The sequence below is a fragment of the Lepisma saccharinum genome, chromosome 21, assembly GCF_977018435.1.
Source record: "Lepisma saccharinum chromosome 21, izLepSacc3.1, whole genome shotgun sequence".
NCBI classification, from domain to species: Eukaryota; Metazoa; Arthropoda; class Insecta; order Zygentoma; family Lepismatidae; genus Lepisma; species Lepisma saccharinum.
Window position 1 is genome coordinate 60,993,422 of NC_139249.1, and position 10,312 is coordinate 61,003,733.

The 10,312-nt window shown below is 38.0% G+C and overlaps 1 protein-coding gene across 4 annotated transcripts in view; it reads right to left on the bottom strand.

Annotated features, from left to right (window-relative positions):
- LOC146004336 (uncharacterized) overlaps nt 1–9,864 on the bottom strand; it is a 147,034-nt gene extending 137,170 nt beyond the window's left edge. For 3 of the 4 annotated variants that reach the window (XR_014443915.1, XM_083143123.1, XM_083143121.1), the window contains exon 1: nt 9,701–9,820. The gene's annotated coding sequence lies outside the window, so the exon portion shown is untranslated. Of the gene's footprint in view, nt 1–9,700 lie in introns of all 4 variants that reach the window. The other variant, XM_083143122.1, reaches the window with a different exon arrangement.
- Nucleotides 9,865–10,312: the final 448 nt, after the last annotated feature.

The window sequence follows — 10,312 nt, forward strand, 5'->3', positions numbered from 1 at the left end:
AGAGTTACAAGATAACTTAGAGGATGATGTCATATTGTACTTGAGAAAAAATTGTCACCATGTTTAAAGATGGTAGATGACAGACTGATTTAACATGCCTTGCGAGAGCTTTTAGTTATGCAAATATTTGAGGTTGGATTTTTGTAGATTAAGAAAACCAAGTCTCAGCTACATTAGGACATCACTTGAGTTTGAAGTTTTTAATAAAAACTCTGTAATATAGTGTGTGGTTTAGGAAGGGTGGGGGAAAGTCACCAATTTTGAGACCACGATATCTGTATCAAATTAAGAGTTCTTAAGCTGAAATTCATGTCGCAAATAGATACAGCCACGGAATGATTTTATTTTGCATTTGTAGAAAGCATTTCAAGATGGCAGATGAAAAATTGATTTTTTATATTCTGAGGTAGCTCCAAATTCTGATGCCACTTTCAAATATCTGCCTAAACTAAATTTTTGGACATAAAGAATGGAGACTTAAATATTTTAGGGTATTTTTTAAGCTTCTTGACAAAAAAATTAATTTAACAATAAAGTGCATATGTAAGTTGGGATCCAAATGGGGACATTAATTTTTTGTCCATGGGAACTGTTAGTTTCATAACAACCAGATATTTTGGAGGATTGATATGGTATTCCAATTGGATGAAATCAGTCAAGACAATCAAATATGTCAGCCTTATCATTTTGGCATAGTTAATACATGGAGGAGATATATAAACTTGAAACATCCACAAAAATAATGAGAAAACACAACTGTGATCAAACTGTATTGAAAAGCAGATTTAAAAGTAAGTGTGTGTGTAGCTGTCGTATGTTGTATAGTAGGTAAAGGTATAGTTCACCGTGCATATAGCACCGCACCATGAAGGCACATTCAGGGGATATGAGGGCAGGGCCCGACATATTCTTGATCTCGGCGATTTTTTAAAGGTGATGTGATCACAATCAAACTCCGGCTACCTTTACCTCCAGGACCCATTGATTTTAGGCTGGGTGAGTTCCAGAGCTGTTTTGTGCAGGGCAAGACTGGAAAATGTCCAACCTTAGATCATCCACCCCAAGATTCGAACCCAGGTCGTCTGCATGACAGTCAGCCAGCCTGTCTACTTTTTTTTACATTTGTAATAAAAGTAATACCAATTTCTCAATTTTCACATACATGAATTTTCTCTATATTATCGATTGATTGATTTGCTTTTATTTTACTTCGTTTCTTGTGGCACTTTTATGAAGATGGGGATGAGTGATGATTTGATGAATGAACACTTATAAACATCCATGGCTAGACCAGGATTCAAACTGGGACCCCTGCCGTCTTAGTGCAATCTGCCAACAACTCCGCCACGGGGGCCAACTCTCAGTATTATCATTGGAACAAACATCCACGTCAAAACCAGGATTCGAACCCGGGACCCCTGGCATTGCAGCATGCTGTGCTAACAACTCCCCAATGGAGGTTTACTAAACCACCAAAGTTATCAAGTATTAGTATAGTATTGCAATGTGCAACCCTGGGAACTTTTCATAGATATATTAACTATTACGCCATCTAGCAAGAGTAGAATCAAACAGCTGGTCAAATAGCACTGTGGCTGTGAGGTCATGCTTTAGGCTCTGGCTATGGGACATGTGCAGGTTTGAGTCTCCTTGGGGAAATGTAACAGCTTTTCTCCTGAGATTTCGGCCTGTGTATGAGACTGGTGAATACTCACCATCATGATTAAATTGGGGAGCTATGAATGAGTAGCATAACCCGGTTATGAAATCCTAGAACGATGACTGGGGGTTCATCATGCTGACCACACGTCACCCTGTAAGAGTAGGATCAGGTGGGAGTGTGGCCAGCAGTCGGTAGGTAGGCCTGGGTCCTCAATGGTCTGTTGCGGAACGGTTTACGTATGATTTCAGTTTAATCATTTCAAGCTGTAAGACCTTGATTGTCTATTCTTAACTATGTTAACAGAAAATATTAAATAGTTTTTGATTCAGTGAACTAAAAAAATACAAATTGAATGTTCCAATATAATACTGTCAGGGAAAATTGAATTTCATTTTTAAAATATATATACAAACATAACCTGAAAAACCCCAATGATACGGGCAAAATGCCAACCCTGTTATTAACAAACCCCACTCACTCATCACTTATCAGTTTGGCTCCAGGCCTAGCGAAAACAAGTTTTACCTTTAGACCTGATTGTATCCACCCAGTGCGACCTATAAATTTTATATCTCTGATCTTTTTAACCAGCTGCAAGCTGTCTTGTTTGCCATTTTAGAATGGATCTTGCAGAAGATGAGAGGATTTTGACGCTGTGGGAGAGTGTAGGAAAGAATGAACGTAATTGATGATATTCAATGTTGGGAAATGACTTACAGCTTATCCAGGGAAGAAAAGTGAGAATATGCAGCATCCTAAAACAATGCAACGTAGGGGAACAAGGAGAGGGGAGGGTGAACAACATAGACAACCAAACAAGATACATCAAATGGTCATTGCACCCACTGTGACTGGCGTAAACACAGAAATGAAATGGCACATATCAATCATACATCATACATATATAACAGGAAAGGATGCCACACTGGAATCGATACCTGGTGGAGATATGTAATGGTTCGGATACAGTGAACATAAGAAATTTAAAAAACTAAAGTCTTCGGTGTGTTGTATGACAGGAAAAAAGTCAATTAGTGCATACACAGACAATAAAATTATATGTTTTACCCTTAATATTATTTTGTTCCCAGTAAGGGGCTTGCTCCCATATTATGTGATGAACTTGATCAAAAGTTTGCATGTTCTAAATGAGGAGGGGAGCACATTATGTAGCATTTGTTTGTTTGTCAATTTCATCAACATCTGTCGTAAACCTCTTTTGCGGTTATTGATATTGCATGACAGTCGGAATACAAGAGAGACTTTTTAGAATGAACATTTGAATTTCAGTCCACGTTTGTTGGAAATTCTTTGTCTTGGTCAGTTTGTAAGTACTGTAAATACAACTTACAACATTGCAAGTATCATTATTCTTTTGTAATTTGCTTAGGTAAGACTGTCAATTGATGCTAGTGGCAGCCCTGCCACGCGCCCATGGAAGTTATGTGAGAGCGATCATTTGCAGTGTTGGGTTGCTTAAATACACATTAGATTTTAAGAACTTAAGAACGCAAAAACTAAGCACTATGGAGGTAATGTTTATGAGGAAAAGTTACTTGTTTTTGTGATATCTACCAGTACCCAAGTGTTGTTGAAGTGGTTTTGCAACACCACTTTCTACCAATACCGATACCAATACATCACATCGGTATTAGCTCTGCCCTATATATATATATATATATATATATATATATATGTTTGTGTACTTCCTTGTAGGTGTGTAACAATTTAACTGTCCAATCTCAGCCTGTGTGCTCACTGCACCAGCAATTATACATGGAATCTCTGGATTACAAGGTAACAATCTTGGCCACGATATTACCAAGGGAGAATTTGTATTTTTTTTTAAAGTACAAGCATTCATGATCCTACCATAAGTTGACCACATGTGGCATTTTAGCTGGGACAGTACCCTTTTCTTTAGTCTATGTCCCAATTTTTTAAAATCTAAAGTGGGATACCTTTCTGTGACAATAACTTATTGGTTACAACACACTTTCTCTACTATTACAGGTCTGCAATGTTGCAGTTATGTTGAACGTTGATGTGCGGACTTTGGTCGTTCCACATTCTGGGTAAGAAGAAACTTAAATTCTTCTAATTTTAAAGGCCTGCCTGGTTGGGGTGAAATGCATAGCACAATATAATGCATGTTATTTGCACAGTATTATAAATTAGTTTTCAAACATAAGTATGTATGACTACCCAGATCTCATATTAAAATGCTGCATTAGAGACCCTGGTGTTTTACTGTTCAGACACAAAAATATGTTCGCTAACCCTAGAAAGGTAGTGTACGTAAATTTTACGTGGAAGTAAAGGTTAGTAGGTCCCCCTCCCTCTCTTCTCCCTTCTAGGTGCTCCCCCAAGACAGCAGTGCTTTCTCGTGTCAGTTGCCGACTGACCGGTATCGAGTGCAGGTGGACTCTGCGTTCCTGTGTTGTATGTGGATATTTTTTTTAGATCTTATATGCCAGTTTTACGTGTCCCAAACCTTAACGGCTTTAGTATGAATTTACAATACTGGACCCTTCTCCAATTTCGTTCATATTTCACATACTCACTAATTTAGGGATCCTAATCACGAATCTGAAGTAAAAATTTGGCGCTCTCGTGTGGAACTTTCAAAATAACATGTAGAAGGTTGTGATTTTACAATACAAAAAAAGGCATAATTTTGCTAATAACTCTAATACTCACTAATTATGGAGTCCTGATGACGTATTTGCAGTTAAAATTTGGTTGTCACGTGTAGAAATAGTAAATTAACGTGCAGAAGTTGTAAAATGACATTGTGATTTACCATGATGATTTTCGAAACATCAACAACAATTGGAAACCATATTTGCTCAACAACAAGTGAGGTTCGAAATTCGTTACGTTATCTACAGCATTCCCACACTGTTGCATTGTTATTAGGATTGCATTCAGGGTGGAACAATGGCAGAAGAGAGAATTGTTAATGTAATACAGTTGTATAAGTGGAGTGTGGAGGAAGAAGGGCATGGACTCATTAAGAATTAAGAAACTAATGGATTTTGGAGTTGTGCCTAAAGAAGGGAATTATATGTGTCCACGTGGGCACATATTAAATTTGAACAAGGATGATGCGTCAACAGATAAGTATTCATGGAAGTGTAAGGGGAAGGTTGTGTTAAAGAAGAAAAAGTCATTGCGGTGAAATTACTCCGTATCAATTACAAAGGAAACATTCTTCTGTAAATCAAAATTATCATTGTTACAATTATGCATTTTTGTCAATCTGTGGGCGTCGAATTGCACATTAAACATTATTTGTGATCAGGCTGAAATTTCATCTAAAACAGCTGTTGACTGGTTTTCATTTTGTCGGGAGGTTGTAGAGCACACATTCTATGAAAATCATGAGAAAATTGGAGGTGTCGGCAAAGTGGTAGAAATTGACGAGTCAAAGTTTGGCCATAGAAAGCACCATCGGGGTCATCGTGTTGAAGGGCAGTGGGTTTTCGGCGGAAATGGACGGTGCTTTCTAGTATCAGTCGAGAGGAGGGACGCTGACACCTTAGTGAATATAATTATGGACTGGATTTTCTTGGGGGTTCACCAAAATTATGCAAAGTGGACTTATCTAAACCTTTTGAGACACTACACGCTTTGGTTCGTAGAGATAGTACTGGGAAAATTATCAAATTTTGGCCGGTGGATTACTGACAAAGTTAATTCGCTTTATGTTCAGATAACAGTGACAGCACCAAAGAGTGTGTGTGTAGGGGACGATCATTTTAAGTTAAGATTTTCGTATGGTATTGTATTTAGGGGTACCTCAGAATTCAGAAAATATTCTCGCCTCAATTTTGTCTCTTCCACTTTTGCCAACATTTGACTGGATCCTGAACCTACACTTAAAAATACAAATCTCTGCCTGCTAAAATGAGTATGTATCAGTAATCGAACCCAAGACCACTTGATTACAAGATAATTCTTATATAACTATTCGAAAGTATATCGCTAAATCAAAGACATTCGATTCCATTCTATGCAATATCGTAACTTCTCACACAGCAACAACTACACTCCTTCCCATACACAATCCACCTCACTCCACTCAACGTATCACCATGCCAAATATATTTGAATCACCAGCCACGCACTTCAAAACAAGCTAACAGTATGGAGACAATGACAGGTAACAAAGTCAATAGCGCGCGTCCCCTCGAACACCATCTCGCGCTAGAGTATAACTGATCGCACAAAACCCAAACAACTTTTTGGTCGTCTTCTGACGTACGTGCGAAATGCCTTCATTGTTAGGTTAGGCTTGAATAAAGTGTAAATACTACATTTTTGATCAAGCACGATAAAGCCCCGAAAATTGCAGTGTATATATTCTAAGACAACTAAAGCTAAAAAGCCTAACATGTGAACAAAAGCATTTAGTCTGACGTAAGAAGACCAAAAGGTTGTAAGTCTTGTCCGACAAGCGACCCCTCGCCCTCTATCTGACTTTTCGGCTCCTTCCACCTGAAGTGTTTCATTCTTAAAGAAGAAAACTCTGAATGTGTAGGCAAGTTGTTTTCTATCATATTTATCTTATTTGTCCCATCATCTTTACTTCTAGCTTTCGTTTGAGGTCACCTCTTCATTAATCTAATAAGTCTTGTAAAATATAAATAATACAATGAGAATGCCAAATGAATTCAAATTGAAACACATAGTGCAATACTGGAAGAGAGAAGAGTGTGGTTCACTCCAGCTCGCTGGTGATACAACGAACTGCGGATGTCCGTTTTGACGCGACGACCTTCCTCCAGTATCAGACTACATGTATTTTCGCCATATGTACGCGTCGAGCTTCTGCTAGCCATCATATGCTTTTAGCATGGTAGGGGTTGCCTTGCGGAGGTTCAGCGGAGAGTTTGCATGAAACGGAACTAGAGGGGAGCTGAGTGGCTCTTGCCCGTGGTTTCTCCTTCTCAATAAGAGAATTTGGCACTCTACGCTTATGAACATCTCAGTTATTGTTTATTTTGTATATTACTGGGGGTTCACTGCACATTTGCGCTATACAGCCAACTGCACCTGGGTTAGTTTGGCAACGGTGTAGGGAGCGTTCAGTTGTTCAGTAATCTGTGAGTTGTTGGTGGGAGGAAGACGGCATCTTTGAAGGTAGGAAATGAAGTCATTTCGAAAATTTTGCTTTGAAAAAAGCTATTTCTTAGTCACTTTCAGTTGGGTACATATTAATAATACTGCGGTATTCGTTCATACTTTGCATAGTCAATAATTTAGGACACTTAATGACGATTGTATAGTTAAAATTTGTCGCTCAAGTGCTACGAAAGACATTTTTTAATGGTGCCCCACAACAAAAACCATTCCCGCATAGCCCCACAAACCATTCATGGTAAGGTTAGGTTAGGCAAACAGTTAAAATTTAGAATATATATTTCGTTCTTAAAGTATTCAAAACTAACATTTCTTAACGGTGCCCCACAACAAAAACCATTCCCGCATAGCCCCACAAACTATTCATGGTAAGCTAAGGTTAGGTTAGGCAAACATAGTTAAAATTTAGAATATATATTTCGTTCTTAAAGTATTCAAAATGCAAAATCTTCCGATAAATAATGAGCAATCGCGCATTGCCGGTTGCGATCACAGACTCCTTTTTTTTTTTTTTTTTTTTTTTTTTGCAAATTCAACACGTGAGCGCCAAATATTAACTTCACATTTGTGATTAGGAGCCCTAAATTAATGAGTATGCGTAATATGAACGAAATTGGAGAAGGGTCCAGTATTGTAAAATCGCTTCACGGCTTTTTTCATACACGCAAGTCTGACGTATCGCTTACTTTGATGGGTGTTTTTGTTGAATGTTTGAGTACAGTTTGCATTGTTTTCTGGGCCCAAGTTCCTTTTGTTTTATTGAGATTTCATCATGAAAGGAATGCAATTTATACATGGTTCGATTTTGATGTACGTCTGTTAACACATACTGCAGAGTTTTAGTGATTACTGAAGGTTTTGTTCAATATATGCTTTCGTGGTTAGGTTAGGCAGGTTAGGTTTGGTCCCTTAGCATTAAAATAAAGTCCCTAAATGCATTCTATTTAGGTTCCGATTTACTTCTACATTCATTCCCACGCTTCTACGATATTTACTGTTGCTTGTCGATGGAGAATATCTTGTCCATGAGAAGTGAGTAAGGTAATTTTCAAGTTGTTTCTATTCAACATAAATAACTTTTTTCGAGTCCAAACAGTGCTCATTACTTTAAGGAAGGTTCAAATTTCGTGTGACAATGATTTCCAAAATTCTACGATAATTAGTCTTTGTGCTAGGAGAAATCATAAAACAATCGGAACCGTTACCGTTTTCTGTGTTATGTCAAGTAATTGGAAGACTAAACCAATGTCAAACTTTTGGACAGTGAAGATGCAATATTGGCTGCTCTCGACGAGGCAGAAGAAAGTTCCGAAGTTGAAGTAAATTCGGATTCAGATGAAAGCTGTTACGATAGTGATGCTGGCCCCGAGTATGCACCGGATGAAAATGACTTAGATTCTTTGGAAGTAGAAGTAGTTCAAAAAAATTGAAATTTCTACAACACCAGAGCAGCCTCGGAAAAAGAAAAATGATACTCTTTCAAACGAAAGTAAAAAAAATAAAGCCAACTGTACCAAAAAGTGGTGAGGAAAAACTATCGGAACTGTTATAAAAGTGCAAGGAGAAACAATGACGGGCAAGAATGGGTTTGTTTGGGATACGAAATGTATACGAACACCAGCCAAAAATGTTATTCATAAAAGGCCAGGACCCACAGCAGCAAACAACTCCCGTCAAGCCACCTCTTCTGTGGAATGTTTTAAACTGTTTTGGTAACACTTTATACCGGAGACGGATTTCTTCAAATTTACAGGAGAAAGTACTTACGCAAATCATTTTCTGTAGCATTGTTGATGTTCGGGAATGTAGTTTTGATCCATTTTAATGCGAATGCATGTGGTTTTCTACGAAAATCTATTTCTGACGTGCTATTGCTGCTGCCGCCATTTGCTTTCTGCTCGAGAGCACAATACGCTCTCGTATTGTCCGTATATGCTAAATTGAACGAAATGAGTGCTAATGGAACCTAACGTAACAGGCCTAATCTAACCTAGTAGGCATACCTCGTCCCCGTGATGGTTCGTGAGGCTATCGTGAATTTTGGGCTAATGTCAATGGTTTTTGGGGCTACCCGTGGATGGTTTGTTGGAAATAAGGAACAACAGTAAGTACTCGTTAATGTAAGAAATAGACATTATTTTCGTTAGAAATTCATTTTCACCTAAAGAAATGTTCCACAATGCAGAATAGCATGTTAGCAACGTAAAAAAAAAAAGCGAAATAAATCATTGATAGGTGTCTCCGGTATAGTAAAGTAGTACCCGAAAATCTATTTCCGACGCGCTATTGCTGCTGCCGCCATTTGCTTCCTGCATGAGAGCACAATACGCTCTCGTATTGTCCATATATGCTAAATTGAACGAAAGGAGTGCTAATGGAACCAAACCTAACAGGCCTAACCTAACCTAGTAGGCATACCTCGTCCCCGTGATGGTTTGTGGGGCTATTGTGAATTTTTGGGCTAACATCAATGGTTTTTCTGGCTCAAGGAACGATCAACGGTAAGCTATCGCCATGTTGTGTGTGGAAATAAACAAGAACAGTAAGTACTCGTAAATGTAAGAAATATACATTACTTTCCTAACAAATTCAATTATTTCACCTAAATAAGTGTTCCGGAATGCAGAATAGTACGTTAGCAATGTAAAAAAGTGCGAAAGAAATGATTCCCAGGTGTCTCAGGTATAGTAAAGTAGTACCTAGTAAAGTAGTACCACTGTTTTTTGTGACGAAATACTTGTGACTATTCTTCAATATACCAATGAAGAAATAAAATGTACCCTAAAAAAAATATAACAACAAATCAGGATTACAATCTCATGATTTGTCCTTCCTTATAGCCTACACGTCTATCTGACGTGTCACTAATAACGTACATGCCGAGAACCATACCTTTCTAGCGTTAATAATACTCAATTCGGAACTGTGCATTTCTCACTTTGTGTTCCTGTTCTGTAAGAAAATATATATATTTTTCTTACGTTACTTAGCAAAGCCAGTTACCTGCATCGGAATCCATGTTGTAAACACACAGTATGGCCAGGTCGAACTATTGCTAATTAACGTCATGAATAGCGACAAAGTAGGGAAATTTCTCCGAAGCTCTGGAAATCTCGAATTCTACACGTCATTTTCACTTTAAATGATTGTTTTTGCATTTCTGGTACAAAAACTAATAATTACAGATAAGTTCCAGACATTTACAATGCAAAAATCGTGGAGAATTAACGACATTTAAAAATGACCATTCGGTATTTTCCGATTGCTCGGGATCCCGTAAAGTTGGGATCGGGATTATTATTGGTACGTTTATCCTGGCACTTTCTCCCTCCAGATAAAAATTCGTGGTTGCGCCTCTGGCCTTATCTTCCACACTCGCCTTCCGTATCATCACGTATGCAACTTTCAAAAACCATTACACAATCGGAACTCCATTTCTAAGTATCGCTTCATTGAATATTGAGTGCAAGATAAGATTTATTAGCTTTGAAGTTGAAACATCGT